Genomic DNA, 27,677 nt, shown 5'->3' with positions numbered 1-27,677 from the left:
CAAAATAACAGGATCATTGGAAGACAGCAAGAATTAAAAAAAAAAATCAATTGATGAAAGGGATTAAGGGAGACAGTTAATATACTCCAAGTCCCAACCTTCCCCTAGAAGACCACCACAACTGCCGGTGTTATATCCAGGTTCCTAATTGCAGTGCTGGGTGAACAGGGACAAGTTATAAATATTCACTAGTTTACGGACTCGCACAGAGATTAGATCAGACCACTTGCAGATTTCCAGACCATTTAACCAAGTAAGATGAATCTTTTTTTTATTATTCTTATTTCGACCACATAACGTTTGCTCAGCTCAAGAACGACTTTAGTCTCTCTCTCTCTCTCTCTCTCTCTCTCTCTCTCAGTACCTCCTTCACTATTAGTATGCTCCCTCAAATTATATAAAATCGCCCGTTAGCAGGATGCAGAGCCTAGTGTAAGCCGTCACTGTATTTTGGGGATTCAGAGCAATTTTTATTTATGGATATTTGCTTGTAGTTGACACACTCGAAGAAATAAGGACAGAAAACTTGCATTCTAAAGCTTCATTGTCAGAGAACGTCGCTCTTATTTATTACTGCTCCATGAAACACATTAATTCAGTGCAGCAGGAAGTTTTAGAAGTGGAAGAAATAGATATAGCCCTTTTTAATTCATTCATTACTTCTAAAGAGGTCCTTTCTAATCTGAATGTAGCTGTCTTAAAGTAGTACAAATAAACTAAGAAAATAAATCATTGTACTAAAGACTAAAGCCAGTTTAGAGTTCGTCTTCCAGTGCGTTCACCATTTCCACATGTGTGCCACCAGGATTAAATCGTTGGTATGGAAACAAAAAATGGACCTGCCTTCCCCCAGTGGTCCGTCAGTAATATCTCTCTATTACGTTTTCACACCAAGATGCACTTTTTCCTTGACTCCCCCTCTCACCTGCATCCTCGCTGGTAATGGACACTTCCTAGCACCTCTGTTATAGTTGTTAAATTTACAATGTATCCATCAATATTCTCCTTTATGCTGCTTATACATTTTTAACATACTTATGATTGGAACAACTCTCAATATATCTAAATCTGTTATCTGTCTGTCTAAAGTACTTATAAACCTTCTAGTGCTTCTGTTATACGGCGGTTCATAAATCTGTCATACATCTCTTTAATTCCCCTTTATTCTGCCTAGATATATGAAACATTCTCATGGTCGTGACAAATCTAGTTTATATATCTAATTCTATCTATCTACCTCATTTAATCTTTCTATTTTTTTCCGGGTGACGCATTACGATTTTACTCTGGCTCAAGTTAGTCATAGGACCCCAAGCGTTCATAGAATTAACGCTACCGTCTCATGATCAGGAAAACTTACATCTTCTACATCAACTGACACCAGACGAATTTTTTCCAGCTGAAACTGATTGTCGATATTTAACAGTGATAATACCGACAAAGTCCGTGGAGTAAAATACAGGATGATGTTTCAGTAACCATGACGCTCAAACATTTTATTTTAGAGTATTCCTTCTTCCTACAGACAATCAGGAATGACATCTGGCACTGAGAGGCAAGGCGTAACGAAGGCAACATCTTACCTGTCAAGTTAGAAGTCTCTCCTAAGTTAAACATTTTGGTCTCGAAGTAGCAAAGTAAACTATAAATGACACTACCAGAGCAAAGGGGTTAATGTGTAATAGACAAAACTACTACCTGGAGAGGAAGGGTTAAAAAAAAAATCTCTCAATCCAACGAGCATACAGCTACCTTTACAATCAAACGAGCATACAGCTACCTTTACAGTCCCAATAGCACGTTCACCTTATCTTGGAGAATATTTTCGCCCTTTGCAGTTTATATTAAGTAGTTCAGTGGTGGAATAACAAGGCGACGGCTCTACATCCCTGACGATATATTTCCTCATGACAAACAAGCTTCGTATTAACAGCTCAGCATTTAAGATAGAAAGATGGTAGTTTTAGACCTAGACTTCTTCGTGACATACACTTTATTCTTGTGCTAATCTCCTGTTATTTTCCAGCCTCCAAGTAGAAAAGATGGACATATTAGGCCAAGCTGAAGTTGATAGAATACAGCCACGAAAAGATGTGTATGAAAAGATAATGTTTTACCTGAGACACACAAAAAGAAAGTTCGAAAATGAAGAAACTATCCGCCAGGTCAAGGGAAACGAATATGGTCAAGTAGAAGAGGTGTGGAAACGATGTAGAGCCGTAGTATTATCTGATTCTGCTACTTACAGAAAATAGGAGTAAAAAAAAAAAACATCTCGGCCAGATTAACGTGAACGGGCTATAGAATGTGTCCTTACCTTATCCAATAAGTGCTGTTCGTTTATTCATCCTTTCCTTTACGACTGATTCCAATACCATTACCCTCGTCCCGATCAGATGCGTAACGTGCACGCGCGCGCGCACACACACACACACACACACACACACACACACACACACACACACACACACACACACACACACACACACACACACACACAAAATAGCATGGATACCCGCACAAGCACACACACAGTCTTAAGCAACTCTCTCTCTCTCTCTCTCTCTCTCTCTCTCTCTCTAAGTTTCACAAGCCTTAACATTACTCCTTTCTCCTCTTTTACTTCTGTTACTCTTGCCATTCCTTTTTCATTCCTAGCTTCTCCTATTACTTCTTTCCTTCGTCAGTTATGCCTCAGTACTCTTGTCTCTTTCTTCCCTCTGACATACCTCTCTTCTCACTGTCCCTTCTATTCTTTTCTCTTCCTTCTCCCACTCCTCTCTTCTCATTATTTCTCCTATTCTCTCCTCCCTCTCCCACTTCCCTCGTCTCCCTCTCACTAATACCTCTGTTATTTTCCCCATTCTTTATCACAACCACATCAATCCCCATTCTCCGTTCTATACTCTCACCAAAAATTCTTATTTTTAACTCACACCTCCATCCGCTTACCTCCAAACCCATTTTATATTTGATATATATTTCCTCCAGGTTCTTAATTACTAAGTCTTTTTCTTTACATACTTCTCCATTCTGTTCTTCACAACTCCATCCTGTCTATTCCTAGTTATAACTTTTCTTCGCTCTTGCCTCCTTTTTCCCTTCATCACTACCTTCTTCAGTCTCTTCTTTACCCTTAAGTTCGTAACTCTTTCAATATCATGGCGTGTTTTTTTCTAATTTATTCTTACTTTCTTACGTCAAGGAATTAATGAAGGTTATTGCTTATCCTTCTTGTCTGCAGTTCTATACACAGGTAAATATAATCACAAGAGGATGGAAAGGATTAAAAAAAAATATCGAAGTGGGTGGATTAATTATCATCTTCGTCCCTCCATTATTTTCATCCTCAGTCTCTTCCTCTCTGTTACCTTCCTTCTCTTCACTATCGCCTCAGTTCCTTTTGCTATCGTCCCATTCACTTTTCAGTGTCACCTTCCTTCTCCTCCTATCTTCTCATTTCCCTTCTCCATCATCCTAGTTCACTTCTTCCCAGTTACCTTCGTCCTTTCCTTATCACTTGCTTTTTTCTTCTTTCCTGGCACGTTTCCTTTCCTTCACAACTACCTGTCTACGTTCCCTTCTTAACTATCAAATAACTACCACGTTCATTCTTTCCTTCATTATCACCACCCTCCACTCCATCACAATCACCTCAATTCTGGTCTTTACTATCACCATCATTCTCTTCTTTATTATCACTTCCACTCTCTTCTTCGTTATCACTTTCGTTCTAGTCATTACTATCACCCTTATCCTCATCTTTATTATCCCCTCCATTCTCTTCTTTACTGTCACTTTCACTCTGTTCTTCACTGTCATCACCGTTCTCTACTATCACCCTCACTCTCTCCTTGATTATCATTTCCATTATCTGGTTCACTATCACCATCACTCTCTTCATCATGTTCATTCTCTGTTTTACCATCACCCTCACTCTCTCCTTCATTATCATTTTCCTTCACTCGTTTACTATCACCATCACTCTTCATTTTCACCTTCATTCTCTTTTACTATCACCCTCGCTCTCCTCACTATCATTATCGTTCTCTTCTTCACTGTCAACATTCCATTCCCTCATTTGTCCTCTAAGGAATCCAATCTCACCTTAGTGATTGAAGGAAATATGATCTTGCAAAGGTTCACACTATTGTTATTGACTTCCCTTACTCTGAATTCGAGACTGGACTGAAAGAGGGCGATGAATAGGCAGGACATCATTAATCTCTTCCTTACGATTATGCAGGCTTCATATTACTCAGAGTACAAACAGGCGATTATAATTACGGTAGGAAGGACTTTGACACTTCGTCTGTTTTCATCTAACAACGAACCCAACCCCTTTCAGCTCCCTTGATGGCCCAGTGCTGTCAGACTGGAGGGTATATTTAACTGGTAACCAAGGAGACTGATTCATATTATTGACTAAGGCTCATCGAATTTCATGGAACCACGACATGGTAATCAAATTGTCAAAGTGGCTCAGTGCTGTCAAATGAAAGTAAACTGACTATAGTGAAGCGGCCAACGAAGACTAGCCTTTATCTAACCCTCCACTTCTCACAGATCCCCTCTAAAACGTATAATACCGCCAACACATAGTAACAATCGGCTAAATAGAAACGGCTTCGTGGTACAAGAGTTGATCATTTACTGGCCACGTACGCGAGTTGGACCAATATTCCTTGTAGTTACGACATTGGAACTTGTGATTAATTGATTCAGGATGGGCAATATCAGTAGTTCCAGTAAAAATGATGCACGCTAGGTAACTTAATATTGCAAATAATTATGATATCGCAATTTATATGTTCAATTCAGGCAGAGAAAAATCAGTACACCCAATTATTTTTTACATATACGATTTTCACCGACAGTGCACTTAGTTATGACGCCACAGCTCTCACTCTTCCACCTAGGCTGAGCAAAATCAGGAGATCCAAGAAGATTCACGAACGCATGTAACACCGGTATAATGCGTACAGGAGTTACAGCATTGAAAGTAATATTCTGTGACGGAAAGCCAAGTAATACCTGAGCTACGGTAATACTATTTTCACCTGCACAAGCTACACCAATATTACATTTAGTTACATTTCAAATCACATATGGATCTCACGGTTTTTCGAGTCAGGCGGGGTGCGACCATGGCATACTGTGAGCCAAACATCCATCAGGAGTTTTAGTGAGGATGGGGTGGGACGTGCGACCCCCCATTGCCGGGTAAAAACTCTGATTGCTTCATCTCCACCAACGCTACACCGACGCTCCTATTCTCGCTGGCTTAGGAAGATTTCTAACTTCTTTACTTAAGCTATTTATTTGCATGCTAGGGCTTACTAATATTCAGTAGTTTTTTTTTTTTTTTATGTTTTCCTCAGTGATGACTCTACTTATAACACATGCCAAAGAACATTAATGTGTCATATGCTGAAGCAAACTGGTAATGAATAAGTGCTAGGGAGGCTCTTTGATCGGCAAATATCTGGATTCGGGAGTTCTTGGTGAAGGTGAGGTGAAGAGATTGCGAGGTGAGATAAGGCGAGGTGAGATAAGGCGAGGTGAGATAAGGCGAGGTGAGATAAGGCGCGGCGAGCTGATGGGGCAGCTCACGTATCAGCCTCTTTCTTACCTCTGATCTCTTGTCTCGAGTCATGAAATATAAGAATCATAAATGGGCATAAGTAAATCGTGTATTTAGCAAAACGTATACCCTCTTCCAGATACGAGTTTTTGCTTCACGCCTGTATAGGATTCTTTTATAATGTCTATCTTATAAATTACCCTACGGAATACAGTTTTTAATTTCAATATATACCTGCTTATACGTTGCCTGAAGACAATATTTTATTTTACTTCTCCTTCACAGACAGTGCTACTTGAAACTGATCTACAAATTATGACTGACCATCCATTTTCTTTCGTGTCGCTAGATAGGTTTTTGAAACCAAATGAAATGGCGTTCGTAATTCCATCTCAACTTTTTCGGGCTACCCATCCACACACAAAAATACATTCGCCAACCCTCCAGTCAGAGGACGAATTTTCTAGGTATTCTTTCCTAGCTGTTTGTTTGATATATTTTGGGAGAGATTTTTCATGATGGAGGAGCTTGATGGAGACTATTCGCATCCTCTACGGTGCAACAGGATCCCCTAAAGTAAAGTAAAATGCAATTGACCGGAGGTAGCAGAAACAAACTATTTATGACGTCCCTGTGCTTAAAGGTTTGATTATGTTCTTCACCCTAACCTTACCTGGTTTCTCAGAAATACATTTTAAGCGTCCAGGAGAGAAACGGAAAAACAGAGGTGGAAGAGCTATCGACTGAGGCAGAGACACTGGACATAGACCAATTCATCCATCATTCAAGCCTTAAAAAGTCTCAGCTTCTCTGCAACGGACTGACGATCACTGCAATACAATGTTTCCTGATGAGAGGGGAATTAATATCAGTCTGTTGGTTGTCTTGGAAAAAAAAAAAAAAAAAAAAAACTTTTGATGTGCCTCTTATTATATAAATATTGCATTCCCCAATTTCTTTTCTTAGTGTTTCACTTCCGCGACTTCCACGATATTTATTCACATATTCTCTGACCACATCCATTTATGTTTTTTAACACACATTCTCTAACCATATTCATCCATCTTCTTGAATTTCTTCACTCCCTATCACTCTCAGACTCATCATTTCCCTCTTCAGCATTCCATTCACAGCCATCATCTGTATCTTAACACTGTAAAACTGAAGCACACTGATTTTTACGCTTTATTCAATACACTTCCTTATTCCACACTAGCCGCTTTGGTTCGTTTCGTGGGCCTAATTGGCTAGGTCCTCCGGGCGGCTGGGCCTTTGGTCCAGACTGATTGTCTCTTAGCCATGTCAATTTATTTGCAGTATTCTCGAAAATGCTTTTTTCACAGATATATAGACACACAACACATAATAAAGTTGTATATTAACAGTCAGGAAATCAAGACTTCCATCCCCGCCCATGAGGCATCTTCTAGGGGTCGTTTATAAGGAAATCACCTTGGCCGAGCCATTAGTCTCCAATCCAAGAAATTTCCGTGTGATAGCAAGCAGTTGTTTGGTGTATTTTTGGAGCACTTTGGTGTTCAAAACACACGCATGTCGTAGCAAGCGGTTTTGATTGTTTGTAATGCACCATGGACTGCTAAGTTGTTGGCATGCACTGCCTTGGTGCTCAAAACACATCACACACAGATACTCAGCTCTATTGGCTCAGTTAGGAATGGTGGCTAATGTAGCCGCAGGCTCTCCTCCCCCCCCCCTCTCTCTCACTCTCTCTCTCTCTCTCTCTCGTGCGCTCTCTGATGCTACGACAATTCTCGAAACACCTAATGCGTTTTCTCTCTGGGTTTTCTTAGATTTCACACACTGCACTCGCCACTGATTTTTCACACATTCCAGTACACTCGCGTTTACCCTTGAAACGCCTATCTATTGCGCTTACTTTATAATGGCAAAGTTAGACTTCTATTATTTCAACCTCCAGTAGCTTCATCAAGTAAATGTCACAAATTGTTAAAGAAGAAAAATAAAAGCTAAATTAGAATAGGTAAGAAGCTCGGAAGTTGGAGGTTCTAAGCTGCTGGCGGGCCAGTAGCTTTATGGAACGGCGGGCGCCGTTAGCCAGGGGAATATCGACCTTAGCGGCGCAACCGTTGGCTGCCGCGGTGTCGTCATGCCTGTTGACGCCAGGCGGCGGACATGTGTTGAAGAAAGGGTGAAACACTTTAACCCTCTAAGAAAAAAAAATAAATAAAAAACTCAAAGTGAACAGTCTTTAAAGATTTTTGCACGAGACGTCGTTAGGTGCATCCAGAGGTGTGTGCAAAAAACGATTGTGTGGTAGAGGCTGGAGGCTCCCCCCCCCACCCCCTCTCTCTCTGATGCCACACCGTTCTCGCCAGAAATGGTTTCTCGCGGGAATCGTTGCCACTGTGTGAACACGGACACACTATTGCATCAGAAAAAAATGGAAAACAGAAATTAAAGATAAATCTGAAAATGGCCTCAGTGGCTAACCACAAATTCAGCCTCCTAATGACAGTTCTAGCCATCGCGGCCTCGAGGCCATAACAGTGGCGGCCTAAAAACAACTTCGAAGGCCAACGCCACCATGCCTATGTTCTTTCCCATGCTGAGCTACCCCTGTACCCCAACTTTCAGCCTCCTGGTGCTCCGGTATGGTAGCCTATAAAACTTTAACAACATTCAACATACAATGACCGAGAAATTTAGTAGTATAGATTTTTCTCGTATTTAATTATTTTTCAAACAAGGCATACACATTTCTGAATGTCTCATTTCCGCTGCTTTCTTTCGTGATTCTTATATTCTTTCAGACTAGGAGACAAATGTTTGTAGGTTCCTTTGCTAATGCCATCTCTCACTCTAATCCTTGACTACGATTATTTTTTATTACTATCTCCGACAAGGAGTGCATGTTGTCACCCCCGTTTGCCTGTTTGTTTGTCTGGTAGCAGGATTACTCAAAAACTAAAAGAGAGACTTGGACCAACTTTGGTGGGTAGATAGCCCATGTCCCAGGGAACAATCGATTAAGTCTTGGGACCGATCCGGATCGTATTACAGATGTTGGATCCGGAAAACACTTTTTGCGAAACCCTAATCAGTGATGAGAAAACCTAACCCATTTTGAAGAGTGGTTTGGGAATTACGTTGCCCTTGTCTGAGAGATGCGCTCCACTGAGTGCCCCTCTAGTGTTTTTACTACAACCAGACGATTACATGTTACTGATATTAAACATTCCGAGAGTGAGGGATCGGAAATAGCCATCTTTAAGCCCCTTTATTCCAAAAAGGTCTCCACTAATCACAGCAAAATCATATGGCCGGAGAAAACAAACTGAATAAAATAAGAACAAATGACATCATCTTCACCTCCCATGGTACGTTTTCTCTTGCTTTTAATTGCACTATGAGCCATATTATTTTGTTCAGGTGAGAGGGAATCATAGGAGCATGAGAGAGTTATTACAGTCACAATTAACTCAGCGTCTAGACAACTCTCGTCTTCTCTTCTTGAATTCCGTCTGAGACCAGGCAATTTTATTCAGCTAAGAGTGAATTACACAAGCCAGAGAAAGTTAGAATTTCCTCCTACCTGAGAATATAGTGTGAACCGACTGCTACTCCTCCCTCTCGTATTAAAGGGACTAATGAAGGCTATATCTAACCCCTCCAATTCGAGAAGTCTCCCCTACGCTGGATACTATGATCGGAGGAGAGACTACAATATAAATAACACACTCGCAATGCATTAGTTAACATTCAGGCTTCTATGGCTCACTCTTGGTTGAACCAAATCGTCTGGTCTTAGCTGGATACGTGTTCTAGCCCTTTAAACTCGTCGGTCTAGGATGCTCCCTTACACTTTTCCCTAAGCGATTTATTTTGCTTATTACACCTTACTGTCTTCTGTGTTATATAAACGCTTCCATTATCACCACACTCTACATATAATATAGCGTACAGAAGGATATTAACTAGCCATATAAAAAAAAAAATAGCTTAGGAAGAGGTGCCAGTGACGAGAATAGGAGTCCTAGAGTTGTACCGATCATGTGAGTAAGAAAAAAAAAGTTCACTCCCACTTATGTCAAAGTATGAAGAATGCTTAAGAATATTACCTATCGACTTTAGAAGAGTTATTTAGGTCAGAAAATCAATTTGTTACAAGGTCATATTTTCATCCTAGTATACGACACGCAAGGATCACATTTACATCCAGGTCCTTAATTGTACTACTGAGCATAGTGAAGATTACTGCCTCAAATCGAAGCCAGACAGAGGAGGAGTCAGGCAGAGGAGACAGAGTTGCTTTCCCTGCCAACATCACCTTCTCCCTGCCACACCGGGCCCCTTTTCGGTATTGATACGCAACAATCAAACTTTACTTTCAGGTCCCCAAATGTACTCCTGGTCATAGTAAAGTTTATCCTTTAAATTCTCAGTTTGGAAGTGGAGAAATAAAGAGCTGCTTCCCCTGCCAGAGTCCCATCCCTCTGCCACAATGGGTCCCCTGCCAAGTATTGACAAAAGTACGACAGATAATCAAATTTACAACTATGTCCTCAGACTCTTCTAATATAGATCATTTCTTAAAATTCGCATTCAGGCAAAGATAGATGGATCCCCTGCCGGAGCCACCATCCCCCTGCCACACCGGGCCACCTGCTTGGTATTGAAACGCAACAATCAAATTTTACTTTCAGGTCCCTAATTGTACTCCTGGTCATGGCAAAGACTGTTTCCTAAAATTCTCAGCCAGGCAGGGGAGAGAGAGCTTTTCTTCCCCTGCCAGCGCCCCCATCCCCCTGCCACACCGCGCCCCCTGCCTGGTATTGACAAGCCGGGCCGCGACAGAGCAACACCCTGCCGGAAAAGGCGGAAATAACTCGAGCATTAAAACTTTCTTCTCACCCCCGAGTCGGTGAAAATTTAATGTAGAAGTTTGTGTGCTTCTTGCCTCGAATATCAACAAAACATTATGGACTGTGTGCTCGTCGGCTTGGAGGATTCCCCAGCATCTTTTCCTCAGTGATTTATTCTGCGTGTTTCTCTCTCTCTCTCTCTCTCTGACACACACACACACACACACACACACACACACACACACACACAATATGACCACAAACAGCCTCCATGTCAGCTTGTCCTCTACCATTAGGAAGTCTTCTCTCCAACTTTCATTCCCCCCCCCCTTCTCATGTGTTTCTCCACCACATCCCTCTATCTCATCCTCAGTTTTTCCTTCCTTCTCTTCCCCTCCACCTCACTCACATGCACTCCTCTGGTTAGCCTCTCACTCTCAATCCTCACCACATGGCCATATCATCTCAAAGTATTTCTCGTAACGCTTTCAGTCGCATCAACATATCAACACCAGCACCACAACGCTCCTTGCTGGTTACAGCTTAATAATCTCTCTTAGGATATATATTTCTTTCTTTCTTTTTATATCAACACAGGTTGCTTGAATACCATACATGAGTTAATTAACGTACCAGATGCGAATTACGAGTAAAGAAGAGGCATCAGAGAGCTCCATTTACCGACAAGATGTGGGGCGTAGGACACTCCCACCCAAGGCGGAGGTGGCCAGTTGTTTCCAGTCTACAGTTCGAAACATCTTAAAGCTGGATACAATGTTCCGAAAAGACAACAGCAAAAAAACTAAATAGGACGACCACTAATTGAAGTCCATATCCCTGATGTCAGCGCTTCCCTCCTCAAGCATAATGACGTTTTGTTTTACTGTGTTTAGCATCAGAGAATTCTCTTAGTCGTCCTGGAGTTAAAGAAGGCTGTATCTAATCCCTCCATACTTCTCTTTTACTAACTTGGCTTAGATTTTCGTTCTGACAGTAAATTTTCCGTAGCTCATTGACAGGAAAAGACAGTCTACATTAATTCCACAGCACTTCTTCGTGACTAAAACATCCTATGCTAGTTTTAATCTATGGTCACATTTCGGCACTGAAGGTAGAGAGATGACAATTTTATAATAATCAAGGTTAGAGTAAAAAGGGAAGAGTTCAAAAAGCCTATCCACAATTGAATAATATCGTCTAAAGAGTCTGGCATAAATCTTTAATATCCAAACTGCCCTCTTACGGCTTCTATCCTTCTATCTGTGCCTTCATCTCTAGCTTCCTTTCTGGTCGTTCTATAGCCGCTGTTGTAGACGGCCATCGTTCTTCTCCGAGATCGATTAACAGTGGTGTTTCTCAGGGCTCTGTCCTATCACCAACTCTCTTCATTTTATTCATCAATGATCTTCTAAGCTGTACATCTAACCCTATCCACTCATACGCTGATGACTCCACCCTTCACCTTTCCATTCGGTTCCCGCAACGTCCATCTCAGCAGTTACTTCAACAAACAAGGGATGAGGCTATGGCACACCTAATGTCTGACTTGGCTCGTATCTCTGACTGGGGTTAAAATAATCTGGTTGTTTTTAATGCATCAAAGACTCAGTTTTACACATATCAACCCGACAAAGTCTTCCACAGGTATACTCACTAATGTTTAATAATATTCAGCTTAATCCTGCATCATCCTTGAACATGCTTGGGATTTCATTTACTGGGGATTTATCTTGGAAAGATCATATTACATCTCTTGTAAAATCTGCTTCCAAGAGATTAGGTGTGCTAAGCCGACTCCGTTCCTTCTTTACCCCTGCACAATTGTTGACTCTATACACGGGTTTTATCTGCCCCTGTGTGGAGTACAATTCTCATGTGTGGGGAAGTTCCCCACACACATCTCTTCTCAATAGGGTGGAGTCAAAGGTTTTTCGTCTCATTAACTCTCCTCTTACTGACTCCCTTCAACCTCTGTCTCTTCGCCGCACTGTTGCATCTTTATCTCTTTTCTATCGCTAATCAATGGTCACTGCTCCTCTGAACTGTCTGCATGCATTCCTCCACCTCTACGACGGGTGCGTAGCACCCATCTAGCAGTAAACTCTCATCCCTTTTCTGTACAACTCTCTAATGTAAGAGTTAACCGTTATTCCCAGTCCTTCATTTATGCAACAGGTCAACTCTGGAGCTGTCTCCCTCTGTCTGTTTTTCCTGCTTTCTATGATCTCCAGTCTTTCAAACGCAGTGTGTCCAGGCATCTCGAAATGATCGAATCTTGAATTTGGCTCTCTCTTGAATTTTGTTTTTCTCTTGCAAGGAGTAATTTTGCAGGCTCGCGGCCCTTGGTTCCTTCTCCCTCACATTAAAAAAAGAAAGCAAGAAGGAAAATACAATTATAATGTTCTCTAAAGTGGTCACCCTTGACGTTTAAACTTCTTCAGCTCAAGAATTCATTTTTTTTTCTTCATTCTATCTGATACCAAACAGTTTTATTCAGTAGAGTCGCATGATAGTGTAGGGATTAATGAAGGCTTTATCTGGCTTTCTCTAATCTCTACAGCTTGAGGAGACTATCATAAATCTAAATTAAGTCGAGAAGAAATTGCAAGAAGCTAATAAAATACGTGACCTGATTCAAGATGTAAAACTTCACGATCTCTTATCCTTCCCTTTCGTCCTAAATTCGATCCCAAGATTAGGATTCTAAGAAAGAAATCTCCATCAATAAGAGATTTTTGGTATTCACTTCCTGTCACATTTTACGTGATCAACTAAGTTTCCATTTATATGCAAATTACGGGAAATTTTGGCCGGAATATCGGGAATGAAAGCTATGTATATCAGAATTTTGGGCAACTGAGAAAAATTGATACTCATGAAAAGATTAAAAGTTCGTCAGCCATTCCACTGCATTTACTTCACACTTAGGTAATGTTCGTCACTTTCCTGCCTGACACATCAAACTGTATCGTCTTTTGGCAGAGATATACAGCATACCAGATCTAAATCGCCTTAAGACAACGAGCTTGCAGAGTAGTGTGAGAAGCACGGTAACCTAGTTGTAGTTGTTCTAGCTCCATCTGAACGTCAACCCGGTAGACTGCAGGCTGAAGTCTCTCCCCCCCCCCCTGCAGTTCACTATCCCCTTTTCAGAGCACACACAGAGAGGTGAGGGGGGTTTCTGCAACCGGCCGTGGAGGAGCCCGGTGAAATCGGTGCCAACACGCGAAGGTGCTCCTCTCCAACGTGAGATGAAATATTAGGATGCCTTTTCTCCTCAACAGTACCATGCAAAGGAGAATTACAAGCAGTCTGCATTGTAAATCAAGATGTTACGGAATATCATATCTATTCCCATGTAATTGGTACTCTATAGTGGGAAAAAAGGCTAACGGTATTCTTGTCGATATAACTTAAACTAAAATTGTCACATATCTACCTTGAATGGCGAGTTAGATTAATACTAACATACGATGCCCCGTGAAAAATTCCTATGGAAAAGATGCAGAGCTGTAGCATTTAATTTTATTCCGTCAATGAACTATGTGAAATTAACTGCAAGAGGACGAAAATATCACTCAGTTTAAGGTGAATAATTATAGCTTTCTAGACAATAACAGAACTTTAACATTCCAAGGCTCTCATAACCTCACCCTCAGTTGACTACACTATAATCGTCTGGGCGTTAGTTTGAACAGAATACTAAAGTTATCCAGACGACAAAAGCATCTGAAATTCACTCAGATGAGTAAAATCGTCTGGCATTAGCTGAAATAAAATACCGGTACTAGAAGAGACACTGCCATTAGAGAGCTACTAGGCAATCTTCCTGTAATAAACTGGATATCTGAAGTTCTTCAGTTCAACAACTTTTTTTTTCATTTAATTTTTGCTATTTCCAGACAATTCCAATCTGCTAAGGAGAACGTCAGAGAATACAGGGGTTAAGGAAGGTTGTGTAAGTTTCAAAGAATTTCTTAAGTTGAATAAAATCAACTTAGCACGAATAAAATAGAAAATAGGTAATCCGACAGGGCACTCACTCTCTCTCTCTCTCTCTCTCTCTCTCTCTCTCTCTCTCTCTCTCTCTCTCTCCCTCTCTCCCTCTCTCTCTCTCTCTCTCTCGATTGTTAAAAAGGTCATGTAAAACGAATACTTCCTCTAACAGATTTTCCACTTTCCAGACCTCCTTCAGGGTGCCATTCACAAGTGTCTCTATCTCTGGAGGACCATTATCAAGACTATTTCATTTTTTTATTGGCCTATCTCCCTTAACGCTGTGCCCGGAATATTAAGGCATAACCCACTGTCTCAGAGTCTCCTTACTGCTCCATTTCCATTTTTCTTCCTTCGAGTCCGAGTTTGGCTCCCGGATTCTCGCACCTATTCATCTTCTCAGTTCGGTATCTCATAGCTCTTTCCTAGGCTCGGACGACACATATTGTATCTTCCTCTTGCTGCATCCAATTGATTTGATTACGCTTAGAGGAGACTTACTGCAGTGAAGAGGTAAATGAATGCTACAGCTAACCTCTCTGATTCCACAAGTCGCTACTAAGATCAATAACATCATCTGGATATGGCAAGAAAAGTCACCGTATATAATGGGGTTAGGATCCTATCTCCTAGTCTCCTCTTAACGTCATCAGTCTGCTTTTTCCTCAACTTTTTCCTACATACGAACGCACTTAGCACTTACCAGACGATATTCTTCAAAAGAGTGAAATTCCTACAATGAGAGGGACAATTGAGAGAGTTTCTAATGATTTACCTCCCATGGCTGACTTCGCTTATAATGCTTATCGGTGGCCCAGCGAACAACCTCAAGAGCTTCCACTGTTCGGGAGAGGGTTAATCTCCTTAAGTAACTCCTTTCGGAATTTCTCTCACTCTAAACAAATATCTGAGTGATTCTTGCCCTCAGGTTTTCATCCCCAGTGTTCTCACGGCTCCATGCCTTTAGTCCAATATCTCTGCAAGTTTCAGCATACCATATTTTAAAAGTTATATCCCTATTACTCTATCAACGAAGTAATCCTAAGTTGGGCAGCATCTCTATATTCCCCACGACTTTTTTTTTTATTTCACATCTGCAATTTTTTCACCCTATAACATTTTTCATTTTTCATACCCCAGACCTTGCGAACTTCACACTTCATCTCTGAATTTCTGCCGATCTCACCCTCATCTCTAAGTCTCTCCCTTTCCACATATTTCCTGTGTCTTGTTTCGCAGTGGCATGAGTAAGGTTGCACTTAAACTTAGGCCGGAACCGATTATATTCAGACGCAAATTCTCCGATCATGTTGGTCAATATAAAACTTGTAAGTATTACGCTTCGTACCATTGACCATGTTCTGCACAAACTGTTTCTTATTGCCACACATAATGCTGTCCCTAGAGACAAATGGAATGGCAAGCAAGTGAACGAATCAACTGAACATTTCTTTGTCCACTTTTAATCCAAATTATATGATCGGACAGTGTGCGTCGGAAGAAGTACCGTACTTTCTGAGCTCTGTGTGAATGCACATTAATAACTGAAACTAACACATTACGTCAGCATATTATATCTGCGTGTGCATTCTTCAGGTATTCAGTCCTTTGCTTCCTCTTCAGAACTGAGGACCGGACCTAACATACACTGTCTCAATATTTGAGGCGAGGGTGATTAACCTTACTCGTCCCTGAGTGGAATTATATGAGCAATAAACCCCAGTTATCCCCAGCTACCTCTCGGATGTAAACCCTTGCTCGTCCCATCCAGCTGAATTGCCTTAATGCATTAAAGCGCCAGTTGCCATTTGGTTATATGGTTGCCACTCTGAGTTGTAAATGGCTTATTGGGTTAAAGTACGCCATTTGGCTTGTCACTCAGGGTAGAGTCACATCAATGCAGCACCACAACGAGTGATGGGATGGTGAGGGTCCCCACCTACCATAGTGTATGTTTGTGTTATGACGACAAATCATTTTGGTCCGACTTGAAATCCAGACTCAACTCCACGTAATAAATACAGTTTGGATACTGGAGTATAATTCTATCAATCTATTGACAGACGCCTCAATCCCGTAAGGGGTGGCCACAAACAAATCGCCTCCATGTCGTCATGTCCCCTGCCATTTCACTGCCCTGCTCCAGCTCACACACTCCTCTCTCTCATATAGTAATTCATCTTGTTTTTTCTCCACACATCTTTGACACATTTATAGCATTATTTCGGATCCTTTCAGAACATCGTCACTGTTAATGTGGCAAACTCAGCATCATCAATAAATCAGATCACAAGCGTCCCAGTTTACCTTTCCACCTCTCAGTCCCCCAGATAAATCTTTTAGAACTTCATATTCTCTCAGGCTACAGAGTCTCGTTAGTAACTCTTCCTTATCAGTATATTTCTCTTATCTCTCTGGTAACTATATGCCGATATTAATAAAAGTGGCATCAGTAACATGTCAGATAATAAGCTATAATATGAGGGACGTTATTATTCTTTTATCTTATATTTCTAGAAGCTATATTTCTTGAAGCATATGTTGATATTAAGATAGTGTAAGTAACATGCATGAAAATACTACGAAACGTGCAAGACAAATTGGTAAGAAAGAGGTCCTAGAAATCATCCTTATTTGACAAGAACACGATAAGGACTCTCTCCCTCTCAGTCACAGAAATATTCTTATCGGAGGCGCCGGCGGAGACAAACCACCCCGATGGAAAAGAAAGCAGGGGAGGGGGCGTCAGAGGCAAGTTGTTGAGAAGGCCGTCAGAAACACGGCGGGGTGGGAGATGTTGAAGGAAAGATTAATTATTGCGAGGAAAAAGCCACCAAGGAGTAATTGGGACGCCTGGGAAGTTTGGAGGGCGCACTCGAGGATCTGCAATGAATCTCGCAGAAGGAGGAAGAGGAGGAGGAGGGAGAGATTATGAAGGAGAGTTTGAGGAACCGTGGGTAGGAAAAATTGGGATATACAAACATGGGGTGATAAAGACAGAGGAAGATAAACAAAACTGATAAAATTAGATGACGAATATGGCAGAAGAGGAGGAAGTGATACAAGGAAGAGTTTGAGGAACAGTGGGTAGGAAAATCTGGGATATAAAAACATGGGATGATGAAGACAGAAGGAGATAAAGTTGATAAAAATAGATGGCAAGTAAATCTAGCAGAGGTGAAGGAAGAGGAGAAAAAGGAGGGAGAGTATTAGCGGGAGTAGGAAAAACTGGGGCATAACAAATACAGGATGATAACGACAGAGGAAGACACAGCGAAAGAGGATAAGATTAGGAGATAGTAACTGAATATGACAGAAGGAAGAGAGGATACAGGAGGAAGAGATTTGAAGGAGAGTTAAGAAGAACGGCTGGTGGTACGAACTGGCACATACAAACACGGGACGATAACGATAGGGGAAGATAAAGTTAATAAAGTTAGGGGATGAAGAATGAATATGATAGAAGGAAGAGGGGAATTGGGAGAAAGTTTGAGGGGTGGTGGGTAGTAAAAGTTAGAAAATACACAGATACTGTAATAGCAATAATGAAAGGCAGATAAAGATGATGATAATATAAGACGACAAATAAATCCAGGAGGGTGAGATAAAGGAGAGGGAGATATGAGAGAGAGTTTGAAGGACGATGGGTGGCAAGAATTGGAGTATAAAATCTAGTGGCGATAGAGATAGACGATAATAACAAGGGGTGACACGTGAATCTGGCTGAAGGGAAAAGAAGTGGAGGGGCATACTGAGGGAAAGATATCAGGAAAACCTAGAATATTGAAACAGGATGATAGCGACGGAGGAAAATATATACAGTGGATAGAAATGAGAAAATTTGGAAGACAGAAGAGGAGACTGAGGAATAGGAGAGATAAAAAAGGATATGAAAGTTTGAGGGACAGTGGTGGTAAAAACATATATACAAACACACGACGATAATGATTTAGGAAGACAGATAAGGATGGTAAAAAAAGATGAGAATAACGGCAATAGTAGTAGTAGTAGTAGTAGTAGCAGTGGTGGTGGTGGTGGTAATAACAACAGTAGTAGTAGTAGTTGCAATAGTAGTAGCAACAGTAGTAGTAGTAGTAATAGTAGTGGTGGTAATGGTGGTGGTGGTGGTGGTAGTAGTAGTAGTAGTAGTAGTAGTCGTAGGAGGAGGAGGAGAGAGTGAGAGAGATGGGGGAGAGAGTGAGGGACGGCTGCAAATAAGAAAAAAAAGAGACAAATACAAGATGATAACGATGCGGGTAAAGAAATAATGATTGCAAAAATGGGAAGCAGCAAATATATATAATAAATGGAGGAGGAGGAGGAGGAGGAGGAGGAGGAGGAGGAGGAGGAGGAGGAGGAGGGGGAGGAGGAGGAGGAGGATGAAAAAAAGGAAGAAGAGGAGAAGGAGGAGGGGGAGATATGAGGAAGCGTTTGATGAAGGATGGATAATAAAAATGAGGGAATAAAAGAGAAGGAGATAACGACAGGAAAATAGAGATAAAAATGAGAAAAATGGAAAGTGACAAACAAGGAGCGATAATGAGGATATAGAGACGAAGAATGGGAGTCACACACGAAGATAAAAGAGGAAGGACCCAGATAATGGTTGATAACGAACGGTGGGCACATTATAAAGAATGATATAGAAGTGTGACGATAATGGAAGCAATGTATGTGGTGATAAAGAAGACAGAGACAAACAGGGGATGATAACGATGGAAGGAACTCAGAGAGGGGGTGATAAAGAAGTGATTCCACCAATAACACATGATAGAAGTGACTGATAAAAGTGGAAGGCTGGAAAGTGGTCATGATAGAGACTGAGATAAATAACTGTGGTGTGATAACAAAGGAGACTCATTAAGGGCTGTTAAATAAATGAAAGTGCTAATAAGGAGAGAAAGCGAATAAACAAATAACAATGGCACTAAATGGAACGAAAATATGGAAGACAAATGAAAGAGGAAGAGAAGACGTGAAAAATATCGAGTCAGAAAAACAGTCATGACAACAAACAAACGTAATTGAGAGAGAGAGAGAGAGAGAGAGAGAGAGAGAGAGAGAGAGAGAGAGAGAGAGAGAGAGAGAGAGAGAGAGAGAGAGAGAGAGAGAATCAGGTGAAATACTTCGGCTCGTACTATTAACAAAGACGGTAAAGGTAAAGGTTCGTTCTATTTTGTTATATTGAAACAGACGATGGAAAATAAGAGCGATTTGGCTTTCTACCACGATTCTAATTCCTTTATGAACAAAATCGTCTCCACAAATAAATCGCAAAGAAACATTATTGTCTAAAAGTGTTTAAAGGTAATAAAGGATGAACAGGACGATGGTAAAGGATCGAAAAAAAAAAAAGAAAAAAAGATAGAATTAATATTTATGCAACGACTGATAAAACATGAGAAAATAATAAACAGGATCATACGCACACATAAATAATATATAGCAGAGAGAGAGAGAGAGAGAGAGAGAGAGAGAGAGAGAGAGAGAGAAAGCAGGAGGTGATCAGGAAGAGATCATAATGGAAATGAGAGATAACCAGAGGAAGACAGATGAAAGGTCCATTTGAGTTCAGAATTTCCTGTTGCAACAAATGTTTTATCAGGCTTTGCAGATACACATATATTAGTTGGGTATCCAGGAATCAAGGTTGTCTGACTATTAAGAAATTACTTCAACTTATTCAGTAAGATTCACGATGACTTACACTCATACTTTTGCCATATCCTACTGAAGGTGACACGTAGTAAACTAGGGAGCTGTGAACTGTGTATAGTAAGGAGGAGAGATATAAACTGGGGCAAATGAAACGAAATGGCAGAAAATACTACTACCGCAGTACTATTACTACTACTACTACTGCTGCTCCTATTACTATTACTACTACTACTACTACTACTACTACTACAAATACTGCTACTATTATTACTGCTACTACTACTACAAGAACTACTACTACCACCACTACGACTACTACTAATAATAACAATATAATAGTTAGTAGTAGTAGTAGTAGTAGTAGTAGTAGTACTAGTAGAAGTAGTAATAGGAAAAGTAGTAATAATAGTAGTAGTAGTAGTAGTAAAATGTGGTAGAACGAAGTAGAAAAGAAGACTGAGGTAAAATAATAAGAGGAAATACTAAGAACTGATACAACTGGAAAACAACGAAGAAGGTAACAAAGACTTACAAAGATAATCATAATAAAGTGAAAATAAATGTAACAAATGATAACGCAGGGGCAAAAAAAGAAAGGTGAAAATAAAGACATAGAATAGACTGAAATAATGAAAGGAGAGAAATTTAAAGAAGAAAACAGGAAGAGTCAAACATCATAAAAACCAAGATTGGAGAATAATGTCCACTAATACGACGATCAAGAATAAAGAAAATCTGGGAATATGAAACAAGGGAAACCAAGAGTAAAATGAAACAACAATGAAAGGGACACAGACAATGGGTGATGATGGAGGGAAGACACAAGCAGCGAGTGATAAACCTAGAGAGGAGACAAGCGAAGCGATAATGAAGGGAATACAAAGGACAGGGTCGAAGGTGGTTGGAGAGAGAGAGAGAGAGAGAGAGAGAGAGAGAGAGAGAGAGAGAGAGAGAGAGAGAGAGAGAGAGAGAGAGAGAGAGAGAGAGAGAGAGAGTTACATAGTTACACAGATACACAGACCACACAGGCCTTACGGTCCCTACGAGGTGGTCCGGCCTTATTATTAATATGCGTTAATACTAATACAGTGCATAGGAGCAGGAGAAAAGAGAGAGAGAGAGAGAGAGAGAGAGAGAGAGAGAGAGAGAGAGAGAGAGAGAGAGAGAGAGAGAGAGATTTCTACCTTACAAAGAGGGACAGATATCATAAGTAAACAATGGGGTTATTATAATATTTGAGAGAGAGAGAGAGAGAGAGAGAGAGAGAGAGAGAGAGAGAGAGAGAGAGAGAGAGAGAGAGAGAGTTTCTACCTTACAACCAGGACCAGAAATCATCACAAGTAAACAATAAACTTATCAGTAACATTAGGGTTTAATTATAATGACAAATTACCTAGAGTGGCGCAGGGATGTAAAGCTGTAGCGAGTAATTGACACGAGTTGTGATTACATTAGTGTAATTGCTTTTAAATAATATAAAAAATTATGATACTGTGATACCATGAAGAAGAAAGGCGATGATTACATTAAGGTTATTCAGTTGCTGTTCTTACTTCTTCTTCCTCTTTCTTCATTTTTGCCCTCCTAGTATCACACACACACACACACACACACACACACACACACACACACACACATTCTCTCTCTCTCTCTTTCATGCATCTCACACAAATATATCTCCTGACTTGTCGTGGGTCTCCCTCAGCACCCCTCTCTCTCTCTCTCTCTCTCTCTCTCTCTCTCTTGTGCTCCCTTTCCTTCTGTCACACCCAGGAGAAGAAATCCCTTTACGTATTCTTATTTTTTCTTCCTTTCATTTTGCAGTACTACTTCCTTCCATTATCTGATTGAATTTCTGAGGATAAGATATATATGAGAAACTTTAATAAGAGTTGGTTATTTATGCTCTGTCTCTGCCCCTCTATCAGTCTGTCTATCAGTTTACGTCAGTCTGTCTGTCTCTACATGTCTGTATCGTGTGTGTGTGTGTGTGTGTGTGTGTGTGTGTGTGTGTGTGTGTGTGTGTGTGTGTGTGTGTGTGTGTGTGTGTGTGTGTGTGTGTGTGTGTGTGTGTGTGTGTGTGTGACTTTCTGTCTCCCTGTCTGTCTGTCTGTTTGTGTCTGTCTCTGTCTGTCTGTCTGTCTGTCTGTCTGTCTGTCTGTCTCTCTCTCTCTCTCTCTCTCTCTCTCCCCTTCATCTCCTTCCAAACAAGGAACTTTCCCCCCTCCTGATACTTCTCCCTTATGGCCTCCCCATAGATCCCTCTTCACGCCTATTCTTCTCTAACAAAGGACAAACCTGGAGTCATATTCATAAAAACTCTTAACCAATTCTAACAACATACAAGGCTATATAGTTGTTAATTAATGCATGGGATTATATTCTCCCGTTGTTCCCGTTCAGTTACCAGATTCTCGATATTGTGAAGCGCTTGAGTGCTTTGTTGTGAAGAAAAAAGAATTAGCAGAGATTCATATATTGAGCAGAAGCTGAAGAAAGTTTATATATACACATCGTGGTGTTGGTGATACTATTTCTCCCTCCGGATCCCCCTTTCTCTCTCTCCTCTCCTCTATTCTCCCTCCACTTACTCGTCTCCTTCCTCTTCTTTCCCTACGTATTTTCCTTCACTCCATCCTGTTTTTTTACGCTCATGCCCACATAATCTTCTTCTGTGGTGGAAATTATTTACGAAATGCTATCTCTCTCTCTCTCTCTCTCTCTATCAATCTTTTTCTTTTTTACTCACATACTCTTCCATTGCGAGTAAAATTAGCGATGGAAGACACACACTTTCTCCTCCTCCTTCCCCCCCCCCACTCTCTCTCCCTCTCTCTCGCCTCCCCAAGAAGCATCATCCCCCGGACTTTTGCCGAGATAGAAAAAGTCACCTTCAGTAATTCCCACAAAAGGTCGACTCGGGAGGATGAGCAGAGGAATTCATTGCACAGCGCTCTGGGGAAATCTAAGGTATCAGTTTGATTTAGAAGGAGAGTGGAGGAAGGAGGAAATGGTAGAGAGAGAGAGAGAGAGAATGGAGGAGGACATGGTAGGGGATTGTGTGTGTGTGTGTGTGTGTGTGTGTGTGTGTGTGTGTGTGTGTGTGTGTGTGTGTGTGTGTGTGAGAGAGAGAGAGAGAGAGAGAGAGAGAGAGAGAGAGAGAGAGAGAGAGAGAGAGAGAGAGAGAGAGAGACAGAGAGACAGAGAGAGAGACAGAGAGAGAGACAGAGAGACAGACAGACAGATAGACAGACAGGTAGAGAATGGAGGGCGTAGGAAACTGTAGGGTGTGTGTGTGTGTGTGTGTGTGTGTGTGTGTGTGTGTGTGTGTGTGTGTGTGTGTGTGTGTGTGTGTGTGTGTGTGTGTGTGTGTGTGTGTGTGTGTGTGTGTGTGTGTGTGTGTGTGTGTGTGTGTGTGTGTGTGTGTGTGTGTGTGTGTGTGTGTGTGTGTGTGTGTGTGTGTGTGTGTGTGTGTGTGTGTGTGTGTGTGTGTGTGTGTGTGTGTGTGTGTGTGTGTGTGTGTGTGTGTGTGTGTGTGTGTGTGTGTGTGTGTGTGTGTGTGTGTGTGTGTGTGTGTGTGTGTGTGTGTGTGTGTGTGTGTGTGTGTGTGTGTGTGTGTGTGTGTGTGTGTGTGTGTGTGTGTGTGTGTGTGTGTGTGTGTGTGTGTGTGTGTGTGTGTGTGTGTGTGTGTGTGTGTGTGTGTGTGTGTGTGTGTGTGTGTGTGTGTGTGTGTGTGTGTGTGCTGAGGCGTAGATGAAATGGTGGCGCTGAGGGAGTGATTGTGAGGTGTGGGGCGGAGACTGAGCGTGCAAGGAGAAAAGGATGGAAGTTTGGTTGCCGGGAGATGAGAAGAGAACGATGAAAGTAAGTCTTGGAAAAATAAGATGAAACGAAGATTGGCTGTAAGGCAACTAGGAGATGTGAAACGGCGTGGAGGACGGTGATCAATTCGTATAAGGGATATTTGAGCGGTGAAAGATTGGTCTTGGTAGGATTCTCTCTCTCTCTCTCTCTGACAATACCACGCTTTTGCCGAACGAAAAGTAATGTCAGTGTGTTGGGAGGCAGGACCTATTTTTTTTCTCTCTCTCTCGAAATTAACGTTTCAAATTTACTCTGCGTCAAACATCAACTTCATAATTTTTTCATTTTTGGATAATGTTGGTTCCTGGATTTGGTCTCTCTCTCTCTCTCTCTCTCTCTCTCTCTCTCTCTCTCTCTTTGTGCACTTTTTCTATCTCTGTTTCTATTTCCCATCGATATATGGATACTTATCTCATTCTATCTGTACCTATTTGTTCATCTATCAAATATGTATGTCCATTATCTGTGTGTCCATTTCAACTTGTCTGTGTCTATTTGTCTATCTATCTATCTACCGATCTGTTTGTCTATCCATCCACCCTTCGATCTATCTATCTATCTGTCTATCAGTCTCTCTTCTAAAACAATACCACGTTAGCCCATGCATCGTAGTTTTTTTTTTCCCTTGCTTAAGTCAGGTAATTTCGCTCGCATCCGTAAATCTTGTATCAGTAAAAATATTAAATACCGTACTAGCGTGGAAGTGGGGGAGAGAGGGAGGGGAAGGCCAAGGATGAGATGGAGGGATGGAGTGGAGAGGTATATGAGAGAGGGGGGTGTGAATTGAGAGCAGGGCAGTGAAATGGCGGGGGACAGGGTGACGTGAAGGCGATTTGTTTGTGGCCACCCCGTATAAGGGATTAAGGCGTCTGGCAATAAACATGCAGACAGACAGACTACCGTATCTTACACTATGGCCAAGAATAAAGTCTATGTCATATCAATCCACCTTTCGACGGATGATTTCATTCAGCCTTGAGAAGTGGCTACAGTAAAGCAATTAACCTTTTCATTGTGACGATTTATTTTTGTTATTGGTACATATAGATTAATTTATTCAGCTTAGAGGAGACTTTTCGGACATGAGAGAGAGAGAGAGAGAGAGAGAGAGAGAGAGAGAGAGAGAGAGAGAGAGAGAGAGGGAGAGGGAGAGAGAGAGAGAGAGAGAGAGAGAGAGAGAGAGAGGGAGAGGGAGAGGGAGAGAGAGAGAGAGAGAGAGAGAGAGAGAGAGAGAGAGAGAGAGAGAGAGAGAGAGAGAAATGCCCTTTAAAGCTCCCACGCACTTGTGACTCACTCTCGGCTGAATAAAATCGCCTAAAATTACCCCCCCCAAAAAAAAAAAATACTAGAGTAATCCTGATCATGAGAAAGCTAAAAGTGGCTGATATACACTTAATTAGGATAAATCAAAGTACGAGGGAGGTGGTCTTAGTGGGCGAGGCAGGAAAGAGGTTACAGGAAAGAGGGCCAAGGAAGTGATACAGAGTTACGTAAATACAAAACACTTAATGCAAAGCAGCAGCAATGTCTGACGAGAATTCTGTTACTGAATTATGGAAAATATGAAGCGAAATTAACGCAAATGATAGCCAAGTTAAAGTGGACAGACTATAGCAATGAAGTATGATGGGAAGAAAGGGTGTAGCAGGTGAGGTTAAGCTAGGAGGGAGGTGCAGGTGGGTTAGGCAAGGTGAGGCATGAGGGTTATCAGGGTAAGGCAGGTGAGGTAAGACAAGAGAGGAGGAGCAGGTTGATTAGCAGGATGAGGCAGGTGGACTAGCAGGGTGAGGCAGGCGGATTAGCAGGGTGAGGCAGGTGGACTAGCAGGATGAGGCAGGTGGATTAGCAGGGTGAGGCAGGTGAGTTAGCAGGGAGAGATAGGTGGATTAGCAGGGTAGGGAGGTGGGTTAGCAGGAGAAGGCAGGCAAGGGAAAAGAGTAAGGAGCAGCTGGTTGGTTAGGCAGGGTAAGGCAGACCAGTTAAAGAAGGTAAGATGAATTATGTAACTGGTGGTGATGACAGGTGTGAAAAAAGAAGCTAGGATAAAACTGGAAGGATGTGCCAAAGGAGGAAGAGAGAGAGAGAGAGAGAGAGAGAGAGAGAGAGAGAGAGAGAGAGAGAGGATGAGGAAGGGTAGGTGAGGCAGACAGGGTGAAAAAGGGAAGGAGGGTGAAGCACAGGGGAAGACAGATAAGGTGTGTGTGTGTGTGTGTGTGTAATTCACCGGGTCGGTCAGGATCACTTGATGGTCGTGATTGTCAGCTTTTACCCTCCCGGAAGGGAGCTGAGAGCTCATATAGTCCGATCTAAGGGCAAGGCTGTGTGTGTGTGTGTGTGTGTGTGTGTGTGTGTGTGTGTGTGTGTGTGTGTGTGTGTGTGTGTGTGTGTGTGTGTGTGTGTGTGTGTGTGTGTGTGTGTGTGTGTGTGTGTGTGTGTGTGTGTGTGTGTGTGTGTGTGTGTGTGTGTGTGTGTGTGTGTGTGTGTGTGTGTGTGTGTGTGTGTGTGTGTGTGTGTGTGTGTGTGTGTGTGTGTGTGTGTGTGTGTGTGTGTGTGTGCGCGCGCGCGTGCTTGAGAGAGAGAGAGAGAGAGAGAGAGAGAGAGAGAGAGAGAGAGAGAGAGAGAGAGAGAGAGAGAAAGGAGGTGGTTAGAAGGGGAGGGGGGGGGTAGAGGCGGCGGTATGAGGCTGGCATAGTGACGCAGACGAAGTGAAGAAGGCAGTGTGAGGCAGGTGTGGTAAGGCAGGTAGAGTTAGGCAGGCAAGGGGAGGCAGGCAAGGGGAGGCAGTCAGGCAGAGACAGGTAAGGCGAGGCAGAGTGGATGAGGTAGGCAGGCCAAGCAGACAGATTGAAACAAGTAAGGCGAGGCAGAGAAAGCAGGGTGAGGCACTGTGAGGCAGGCACGGTGAGACAAACAGGCAGGGAGGGTGAGATAGGTAAGCAAGGTGAGGCATAGGTGAGGCAAGGAGACAGGCAGAGAAGGAAGAGGCATTTGAAGTCAGGCGTAGTGAGGCTGGCAGGGTCAGGTAGGTAGGGAAGAAGCAGGCATAAGCTGGGATGGTTGGGTAAGGTGAGACAGGTAGAGAAGAGGCATGTGAAAGTAGGGAGGGTTGGGTATGCATGGAGAACAGATAGGTAGACAGGGGTGAGGCAGGCAAGCAAGCAGGAGAGAGACAGATGGAGGATGAAAGTGAGGCATGCATGATAAAGCAGGAAGGATGATGCAGGTAGGTAGGAGAGAAGCAGGTGGAGTCAGGCAGGGTTAGACAGGCAAGGTGAGACAGATAAGCAGGTAGTGATGAAGCAGGCACGCAGGGTGAGACAGACAGGTAGGCATGCAGAGGAGAGAAAGGTGGAGGTAGGGAAGGTTAGGAGGGCAAGGTGAGGCAGGTAGGAAGGCAGAGGCGAGGCAGACAAGCAGGCAGGAAGGCAGGGGAGAGGCATGTGGAGGCAGGGAGGGTAGTATCCTGATAGAGTCTCGCCAGAATGGTATCACTCCGCTGGGACTGACGCTATTCTGCCAGAGAAATAGTTTTCTGTCTCAGCCACTCCCTCCTCCGAGATGCAATAGATATCGCAGAGCTTTTCCTTTTTCACAGTTTCCTATCGTAATCCATCTCCCTTCGCATTACAAAAATTTGGAAGAAGACAGAACCCATATATGAAAATAGTTCCGGAGACAGAAGCATTATTCTCGGCAAAGTACTCCTTTACTTTTATATGAAATTTACTTGA

At 42.1% G+C, this 27,677-nt stretch overlaps 1 protein-coding gene across 1 annotated transcript in view; it reads right to left on the bottom strand.

Moving 5' to 3' along the window:
• Positions 1 to 27,677, bottom strand: part of LOC145413691 (cell adhesion molecule 2-like) — a 262,375-nt gene that overhangs the window by 46,510 nt on the left and 188,188 nt on the right. The window lies entirely within an intron of this gene.

This window comes from Coenobita brevimanus, chromosome 97 (assembly GCF_032717465.1).
Source record: "Coenobita brevimanus isolate Jiangsu-jjx chromosome 97, ASM3271746v2, whole genome shotgun sequence".
Lineage (NCBI taxonomy): Eukaryota > Metazoa > Arthropoda > Malacostraca > Decapoda > Coenobitidae > Coenobita > Coenobita brevimanus.
The sequence above is the reverse complement of the archived record's forward strand: the minus strand, read 5'-3'. Positions and strand labels throughout refer to the sequence as shown.